Here is a 10457-nt window from a genome sequence, read left to right on the forward strand (position 1 = left end):
AGTCTCTGAGAAATGTGTCAAACTTTCTTTTTTCTTTCTAGATTTAACTTGACGAGAAGTTTGATAAAGTACAAAATCAGACTCGCAAATTATTCGATTAACAGTCAAATCGATCAGTTTTGAACACATTCGAGTGAAAAATTCAGTCGTGTTTAGCCACCATTCTTATTTAAAGAATGAAAACATGTTACAGACGGAGTACATTCATAGCCTTCCCCTCTCCTGTTGTTTTATTGTGGGAATTCCATCTTTATATTCCATAAAGATGCTCCATTTGGTATATAAAACGGACCTGTGGTCTCCATATATGAAGCCTCATCTGACGGCCTCATTATTTCTGAGGATTTTATTATATTTATTCTTTTTGTCAATATTCAAATATGGTGAGAACGTGGTGCCATTTCATGATCTTTAGAAGCTGTGAACAGAAAACTCATGCATTCGTGTAAAAGCTGAAGTATCTGAACACTCGAACATGCCAGACGTAGTTATCTCATGTTGGAAAAAGTCCCAGATGTAATTAAACCGGTCCAGGCTGATCCTGTTGGCATTATTTACCCTCCGTAGGACCGGGCTCCTCGCCTCTCATCGAACGGCGTTGATCATTACACTCTGCTGCTTCTGTCGAGGAAAAAATGCTCCCCGAGGAGTCGGGAACCTCGGCGGACTAATTATCCAGCAGCCGAACCTTCAGGCGGCAGACTGTCAGACAGGAAACCACCTGTAATCACTCTCTGCGTGATCCACAGCCACACTTTCATGCTGAGGCTGCAGAGGAATTCAGATGAGAGTCGACACAAAGCAGCACAGCACTGTTAGAAGCAGGCGATCTGTGGCCTAAAGGCTGATTTATGGTCCATAAAGCTCCGTCGCTTGCGTGCGTCGGCCAAAATTCCTATCTGTAGGCCTCAGTATGCTTCTCCGTCGCTATCCGACTCCGTGGTCACAGAGAGGCTGTTAAACCATTCGAAGTTCTCCATCGGGATGTCGGATACTCAAGGCAATTTACCCCCCGATCAGTAGGCGGCGCTACGTTAGACGACCCAATCTCGCGACGTCTATCGTGAAAGTCGACGGATAAATAGGAATTTTGGCCGACGCATGCAAGCGACGGAGAGGGTTCTCCAGGAGGGTCTCCGACATGGGCGTCAATTGTAGTCATGTAGATACTGTAGTCATGTGACTATAGTGACCTTGCCATACCTTAGCTTTGGCTGAATTGACGCCGCTGGTCTCCAACGACAGAGAGGACTCTCTGACGCTCTCCGTAGGCGACCATAAATCAGACTTAAGCCTCTAGCATGGTTGCCGCGTCAGCTAGCGCCAGCGGTGTTGATGACGTCACAATTTCGTGCCGGCTATTTACGGTGGACTAAGTCGATGCGGCACTAGTTGCAATCTTCTCCGTCACAGAGGTGTCGCTGCTACGTGAAGGTTACTGCTACTCTACAACCACGAAAGTGGAGAAGAAAACAATGAAGAGCAGGAACACTGTCAACTGGAAGATGAAATGCTTCGTGTGGTTCTGTGTTTCACGAAGTTCTTGAGCCAAGACAATTCAGTCAATAGAGGTGAAGGTCTGAAGCCCCCGGCATCACCACTTGGAGTCTCCGCCCTCTTCTTTGCCTTCACGTATCTGTCCCGTAGCTTCTTCCACACATTCTTACAGAACTCTCCCTCTTTCCCCAAAGTTCTGCCAATCTCTGTCCACCAGTTTTGGGAGTTTACGTTGTCCCTGTTTTCTTTCACTGCAGTTTCATACAGGTGCCTGTACAAACGCACCTCCTGACTGAGCCTGGTCTCACATTGGTCCATCCGGTTTGTCGTTCTCAAGTTACAAAAATTGACTAGTGCAGGACAACGCACTGCGCCGTCTTTTCAAGGCAAGCGCCAGGACTGAAACGTCATGGGTCGGCTGCGCCGCAAGCGACGCGTCAACTGTAAATCCAGCTTTATCCGTCAAGGCGAGGGAGACTCGTGGAGACCGCGAGGGTTGTGATTGGTCGGCTAACAACATAATTTTCGGAATCACTTTTACGGTTTAGCGTCTTCCTCTCAGAACAACAACACCGCCATTTTTGAAAGAGTTTACTGTGTGCCAGTCAACATTTGGTCAAAATTATTTGCATTTCAAAATCAACAAGCTCCAACTCCAACAACAGTCTTTGGCTGTGTTCAAAACCACATACTTCTCCTATTTCTCCCACTAACTTTCTGAGTTAGTATGCGAGTTTGAGTAAGCGAGAAGTTCCCGGATGCATACTAGATTCTTCGAAATGTTGGGTATGCATCATGAGGTCACTACTCATACTCAAACTACCCAAGATGCAACGTAACGTGACGTCGCCGATCGTCATTTCCTGTCAAAACGGCAGTTTCAAGCTAGCTACAACGAGGGTAGGTTCACTTCCTGTTTTCAAAACAAAAGCACCAATTGTATCGTAATGGCTTTCCCTATGATAAAAGGCAATGGGTATTTTATTTTGTGAAAATAACCGGAAGTGCGTTGCTCACTGCGGCTAGCTTTAGTAGAGCCGAATTCGTGGGAACAAAATTGTAAATAGCCGGTATTTTGTCAGATTTTCAACACGTTGGTGATGCTTTGCTTTGCGGTAAGACGTATTGCATCACTTCCTGTTACCTTGCTTGTGTACTGTGGAATTTCTTGCTCCGCTTGGACTACTGATAATCACTTTATTTCTATCTATAACTAACACAATTTTGCATAGTTAAACTCTATAGCTTACCGTTCTGTTCTAGCACACTCCTACAGATATTTAATCTTTATTCTCACTTTTTAGCGGTGTGTCTGGTTCTCTAGCGTAGCATGGCTACCAGTTCTCTCCCTCCATCTCCTGCTTTCACCTGCTCCATGTGTCAGATGTTTAGTTACCATCGACCTGTCCACGCTTCAGTGACACACCCGCTGAGGACAAAACCCTGGTAATTGGCAGCTCTATAGTCAGAAACATGGCATTAGAGACACCAGCGGCCATAGTCAAATGCATTCCAGGGGCTAGAGCGGGCGACATAGAATCCTATTTAAAACTGCTGGCTAAGGATAAACGTAAATACGGTAAAATAGTTATTCACGTCGGCGTTAATGACACCCGGTTACGCCAATCGGAGGTCACTAAAATTAATGTTGCATCGGTGTGTAATTTTGCCAAAACAATGTCAGACTCCGTAGTTTTCTCTGGACCCCTGCCAAATCTGACCAGTGATGACATGTTTAGCCGCATGTCGTCCTACAATCGCTGGCTGTCTAGATGGTGTCCAGCAAACAACGTGGGCTACATAGATAATTGGCAATCTTTCTGGAGAAAACCTGGTCTGATGAGGAGAGACGGCATCCATCCCACTTTGGAAGGAGCAGCTCTCATTTCTAGAAATATGGATGAATTTATTTGCCACCCTAAAACATGACAACCCAGGGCTCAGACCAGGATGCAGAGTTCTGGGAGTCTTACACACTTCTCTGCAGCTTCCCACCTGCTGCTACCCACCCAATCAATTAACACAAAAGGAGCAAATCCTCTTGTGCAAAAAAAAATTTAAACAAAAACATCAAACTATTAAATGTGGTTTGCTGAATATCAGATCTCTCCTTTCCAAGTCTCTGTTAGTGAATGAGTTGATGTGTGATCATCATATTGATATATTTTGTCTTACAGAAACCTGGCTGCAGCAGGAGGATCATGTTAGCATTAATGAATCAACTCCCTGTGACTGTTTAAATGTTCACGTTCCTCGAACCACAGGCAGAGGAGGAGGAGTGGCAGCTATTTTCAGATCAGGGTTACTAATCAGTCCCAGACCCAAGATTAGTTTGAGCTCTTTTGAATCTCTGATTCTCAGTTTTTCCCACGCAAAGTGGAAATCCCAGAAACCTCTTGTGTTTGTTGTTGTGTATCGTCCACCTGGCCCTTATTCTGAGTTTCTGTCTGAATTCTCAGAGTTTTTATCCCAGTTAGTGCTGAGTACAGATAAAGTCATTGTAGTGGGTGACTTTAATATTCATGTAGATGTTGAAAATGATAGCCTGAATATGAACTTTAATTATATATTAAACTCTATTGGATTTTCTCAGAGTGTTCACAGACCGACTCACTGCCTTAATATGAAGTATAATGAAGTATCTTTAGAACCTGATTTGTATTTAGACGGCTTCTGCCCAGTTGATCTCTCTGAACTAACAACAGCAATAGTCTCTTCTAAACCATCAACTTGTGTTTTAGACCCAATCCCAACCGGACTGTTCAAGGAGGTTTTTCCATTAATTGACACTTCCATATTGGATTTGATCAATCTGTCTTTGTTGACAGGATATGTACCTCAGACTTTTAAGGTTGCTGTAATTAAACCTTTACTTAAAAAACCTACTCTTGACTCAGAAGTGTTAGTTCATTATAGACCTATATCCAATCTCCCTTTTATGTCTAAAGTTCTTGAAAAAATAGTTGCAGCTCAGCTTTGTGATCATTTACACAGCAATAATCTGTTTGAAGAGTTTCAGTCAGGATTCAGAGTGCATCAGCACAGAAACTGCACTGCTGAAAGTTACCAATGATCTCCTCTTAGCCTCTGATAGCGGACTTGTGTCTGTGCTTGTCCTGTTGGATCTCAGTGCTGCATTTGATACGGTCGATCACAGTATCTTATTACACAGACTTGAACATGTTATTGGGATTAAAGGAACTGCATTAGGCTGGTTTAAGTCATATTTATCTGATAGATTTCAGTTTGTTCTTGTAAATGAAGAATCTTCCTCACACACCAGAGTAAGTCATTGAGTTCCTCAGGGTTCTGTGCTTGGACCGATTCTTTTCACTTCATACATGCTTCCATTAGGTAACATTATTAGACAGCATGGCATAAATTTCCATTGCTATGCTGACGATACCCAGTTGTACTTATCTGTAAAACCAGATGAACCCAATAGGTTGGTCAGATTACAAGCATGTCATAAAGACATAAAGACCTGGATGACTCAGAACTGTCTGCTTCTAAATTCAGACAAAACTGAAGTCGTTATCTTTGGACCTGAGCGCTTCAGGGAGAAATTGTCTAGCTATATAGTTACTCTAAATGGTATTTCCTTGGCTTCTAGTTCTACAGTGAGGAACCTTGGAGTTATTTTTGACCAGAATTTATCATTTGACTCGCATATAAAACAGGTTTCTAGGACTGCCTTCTTTCATCTTCGTAATATTGTTAAAATCAGGAACATCTTGTCTCAGAGTGATGCAGAAAAAATAGTCCATGCATTTGTTACTTCAAGATTGGACTACTGTAATTCTTTATTATTGGGCTGTCCCACATATTCTCTGAAAAGCCTCCAGTTGATCAAAAATGCTGCAGCCAGAGTTCTGATGAGAACTAACAGGAGAGATCATATTTCTCCAGTTTTAGCTTCTCTTCATTGGCTCCCTGTTAAATTCAGAATAGAATTTAAGATTCTTCTCCTTGGATATAAAACTCTTAATGACCGAGCTCCATCATATCTTAAAGATCTCATTGTAAGATATTTTCCTAACAGAGCACTTCGTTCCCAAACTGCAGGTTTACTTGAGGTTCCCAGAGTTTCTAAAAGTAGAATAGGAGGCAGAGCCTTCAGTTATCAGGCCCCTCTCTTGTGGAACAAGCTGCCAGTAAATGTCCGGGAAGCAGACACCCTTTCCACTTTTAAGAACAGGCTTAAAACTTTCGTTTTTGATAAAGCTTATAGTTAGGGATGGCTAAGGTGATCCAGAAACATCCCATAGTTAAGCTGCTATAGGCCTAGACTGATGGGGGGCCTCATCTGTCTCAACTTTCCTCACTTTACTCTCTTTATGTATGTGTGACATTATTGTGGTCACTAACTCGTGTTTCCCTGTTCCAACAGGTATCCTTTGAATGGTGTTACAGTGCCGCCAACCCCCCCTCCCCTTTCTTTCTGTCTTCTCAAACCCCAGCTGGTCGAGGCAGATGGCCACCCTTCAATTCAATTCAATTCAATTCAATTCATTTTTATTTATATAGCGCCAAATACAACAAATGTCATCTCAAGGCACTTCGATAGTAAGTCCAATTCAAGCCAAATGGAATTCAATTAATTAATAATAATCATAATTCATAAAATAATCCAATTCGTTCATATAGAGCCAATTCAAAAACAATTTCCTAGCTAAGAAAACCAACAGATTGCACTGAAAACTTTTTGTTTTTCGGTCCATTCTCCCGGCCTGAGCGTGCCTGAGGCGACTGTGGAGAGAAACGACTCCCTTTTAACAGGAAGAAACCTCTGGCAGAACCAGACTCAGGAAGGGTGGCCATCCGCCTCGACCAGCTGGGGTTTGAGAAGACAGAAAGGGGGGGAGGGGGGAGGGCCGCGGCGGCGGCACTGTAACACCATTCAAAGGATATCTGTTGGAACAGGGAAACACGAGTTAATGACCACAATAATATCACATATACATAAAGAGAGTAAAGTGAGGAAAGGTGTGACAGATGAGGCCCCCCAGCAGTCTAGGCCTATAGCAGCTTAACTATGGGATGTTTTAGGATTACCTGACCCATCCCTATTCAAGGTAAACACAAGAAACTTGTGCTAACGAAAAAATAAATAATAAAATAAAGGACCAGACTCAGTGAGTAATTCCCTACACTCCCTATATAGATCTGCTCCTCACACCGCAACAACCATCTTTTTACAGCCACAAGCTACCTCAGCCTCTCACCAACTGCACACCAGTCACAGCGGGGTGGGGATGCAAACCCTGGTTTGGGTAGGGGGAGAAATAAAAGAGGTAAGATAAGCGGGAATGGGATTCAAACCCTGGTTCGGGTAGGGGGTAATGAAAGTATAGAGGGTGCCAGAGGTGGAGGCAGGACAAGACACACTAGCAGACACACTATCAGATTCAACAGACCTAACTATAAGCTTTATAAAAAAGGAAAGTTTTAAGCCTGGTCTTAAAAGTGGAAAGGGTGTCTGCTTCCCGGACATTTACTGGCAGCTTATTCCACAATAGAGGGGCCTGATAACTGAAGGCTCTGCCTCCTATTCTACTTTTAGAAACTCTGGGAACCTCAAGTAAACCTGCAGTTTGGGAACGAAGTGCTCTGTTAGGAAAATATCTTACAATGAGATCTTTAAGATATGATGGAGCTCGGTCATTAAGAGCTTTATATGTAAGGAGAAGAATCTTAAATTCTATTCTGAATTTAACAGGGAGCCAATGAAGAGAAGCTAAAACTGGAGAAATATGATCTCTCCTGTTAGTTCTCATCAAAACTCTGGCTGCAGCATTTTGGATCAACTGAAACCTTCCTGAGACCTTCCTGAGTCTGGTTCTGCCAGAGGTTTCTTCCTGTTAAAAGGGAGTCGTTTCTCTCCACAGTCGCCTCAGGCACGCTCAGGACGGGAGATTGGACCGAAAAAGAAAAAGTTTCAGTGCAATCTGTTGGTTTCCTTAGCTAGGAAATTGTTTTTGAATTGGCTCTATATGAACGAATTGGATTATTTTATGAATAATTATGATTACAATTAATTGAATTCCAATTGGCTTGAATTGGACTTTATTATCTAAGTGCCTTGAGATGACATTTGTTGTATTTGGCGCTATATAAATAAAAAAATTAAAAAATTATTTGAATTGAATTAAACGACTACTTTCTCTCCTGAAAATGTTTCAAATGTTGCTAAAGTTTACAGAGTTTAGAGCTTAAGAGAAATCAGCTTCAGGCCGGCTGATTTCGGCTCGGGCAGGAGCGAAATGCATTGTGGGAAAACGATCTGCATACTGTCTGATCGATGAGTATGCAAGTATGTAGTATGTAGTATGCGGTTTCGAACACAGCCTTTCTCTCTCGGTCGCCATCGTTCACTGTGAGGAGTGGAACGGACTCGGGAGGTGAACAATCAATCAACGACTTTCACCATAGACGTTGCGAGATTGGGTCGTCTAACGTAGCGCCGCCTACTGATCGGGAGGTGAACTGCCTTGGGTATCCAAGGCATCCTGACAGAGAACAGCGAAAGGTTTTCATAGCCTCTGCGTGACCACGGAGTCGGATTGGCCGACAGCTACGGAGAAGCATACCGAGGCCTTTACTGTTGGAAATGTGTTAAATGTACCTGAAGTCTCTCGGTAGACCATCTTCGGTGTTTGAGGCAGCATTGAGTGAACTGCACTTTCCTGCTAAAACAAACGATGGGCAGGAGTGACCTATTTACCCCTCCGTTCTTTCGCTCTTCTCAGGGCACAGTGAGCTCCACCAGGATCATTTGGTTGGTGACGTCTGAGAAGATGATCAGGTAGAGGTCTCAGGGCCGTTTGCTCAGGGAACCTGTAACTGTTTTCCACTCTCAGTTTCCAGACCGCTGCAGGGGAAAGGAGGCCGGCTGGAGCTGTTCGTACTGAGGTGATTAACTGTGGGATCACATAAGGGTCAGAAAGATTTTGCACATGTACAATGATGTGTAACAAAGTTTTTTGTGTATGTGTAAAACTAAATCCGACGGATACACAAATTGACGCCTGCGAATAGCCAATCAACCCGATGCCCACATATGAAATGACAGGTGTCATGGAAAAAGTTGATTGCCTCCTTGGAAATAAGTTTGACACGCGGAGGGTCAGGAAGGCCACAGCTGGCTCACCTGAGCATTGTGGGTGTTACAGAGGAGGCGATGTCAGATAAGACCTACAGAGCACCTCCGATGATGCGATGCTGACTTTCCCTCCAGATACATTCAGAACCAGCAACACTGGAAAAGTGCTTTATGAGCACCGTCTGCATCTCCGATTGGAGGAAGATGGGTTTGAATGAAAAGGAATCCAGAATAATTAGTGATGACAGGATGTTTCAATCATGAATTGCATCAAACTAAAGACAAACTAGATCCACGAATGCTTTGACTCGAACTAACAAATTCAAACTCAGTCCACTTGGTGGCAGTAATCCCCCTTTTAAGGGATAGTTCGCCTCTTTTGACATGAAGCTGTATGACATCCAATATTAGCAATATCATTTATGAACATTTTCTTACCACCTGCTGCGTCCTGTGAGCAGAGTTCCAGCCTCCTTTTTGGCGTTGATGAAGGTAGTCCGGCTAGTTGGCTGGGGCTTAAGAAATAAAGCGTTTTGCTTCTCAACACAATGGCCCTCATTTATCAAGCCGTCGTAGAAAGCATCGTAGATATGAGCGGAGAACTCGTTGTACGCAGAGGCTCAAGTGAGATTTACAGAACATGCGTACCACACCAATCCCATCGTAAGACCGAGCGGCTGTTGATAAATCCGGTGGCTGAAATCCATCGTAATGATCCTAACCACGCCTTCTACAAAAGGGGGCTGAGAGGCCGCACCTCTAGAATTTGCGACATGGATAGACGAAAGGCGGCAAAGAAACGCTGCCAACAGCGTTGACAGCTGGGACGGCTGTCAACGCTGTTGGCGATGTAAATCGCAGACCGGACGAGGTATGTATTTTCCCCTACTGTGATGGTCAATAAAATGTGATAAACTCCAGATTAAATTAAATCTAAAATTGAGCGATGTTTTACTTTTTCTCCAGTAAGATCAGGAAGAAGTGGTCCGATATGAAAAAGAAGGTCGCTGCTCTCCGACGCAGCATGTCACAAACGGGGGGGGGGGGGAATCCAGGTTTGGATTTGAGTGCCTTGGAGGAGAGGGTGGCTGGCGTGATCGGAGCTACGTCCTCATCGGGCGTGCCAGGGAAACTTGACACTGATGCGCCCATGCTACAGCTCGAGAATGGTAAGAATGACTGCACACCCAAGACGTTTAAATAAAACAGTTGCTTTAATTTTCAACACAAATGAGGTTCCTAATCAAACTAATATTTTTCATTCACAGATGAATCCGAAGTGGCATCCGGGCAACCTGACCCGCGCAACGAATACGCGGCCCGTCAACATCCGAAGCGTCTGCCTCTGCCTCTGCCCCCGGGTCTGCAGCGTCACACCGGCCAGCCGTGTTGACCACAGAGGTCCTAGAAAGACAAACAGAGATCGTGAAGTGGATGATGGCTTTAACACACACCATGCAATCTATCGACAGTACATTGAAAGACATAAATGAAACACTGAAGTCACAGAATAAATGCTGAAAGAAATCGTTGTTCTCCTTTCTTTTTTCCTTGAATAACAGAATGCTTACCGAAAGTCAGAATCGCTGAATAAGTTCCTCTCTCCTCCTGAGCGCTCTTGGCTGTGCAGGCTGGTGGAAGGGATCTCTGGGTACGGGGTCCTCTGGATGTACATCTGGAAATGGCACTCCATTTTTTTGGGCAATGTTATGGAGATCCCCGCATGCAATAATAATATTGCATACCTTTTCGGGCGTATAGGGTTCCCCCCGCAGCCGAGAGACAGATCCAGCTTTAGGAGCCCTATACACCTCTCCACAGTGGCACGCGTGCGCGAATGCGCAGTGTTAAAGCGCCT

The 10457-nt window shown here is 44.1% G+C and overlaps 1 long non-coding RNA gene across 1 annotated transcript; it reads left to right on the top strand.

Moving 5' to 3' along the window:
* Positions 1-9678: 9678 nt before the first annotated feature.
* LOC142402000 (uncharacterized) lies at positions 9679-10126 on the top strand. The gene is made up of 2 exons (XR_012773256.1): positions 9679-9768; positions 9868-10126. It is a non-coding gene; the product is annotated as an uncharacterized LOC142402000 (long non-coding RNA).
* The last annotated feature ends 331 nt before the right edge of the window (positions 10127-10457 follow it).

The sequence above is a fragment of the Odontesthes bonariensis genome, chromosome 16 (genome assembly GCF_027942865.1).
Source record: "Odontesthes bonariensis isolate fOdoBon6 chromosome 16, fOdoBon6.hap1, whole genome shotgun sequence".
Taxonomy (NCBI): Eukaryota; Metazoa; Chordata; class Actinopteri; order Atheriniformes; family Atherinopsidae; genus Odontesthes; species Odontesthes bonariensis.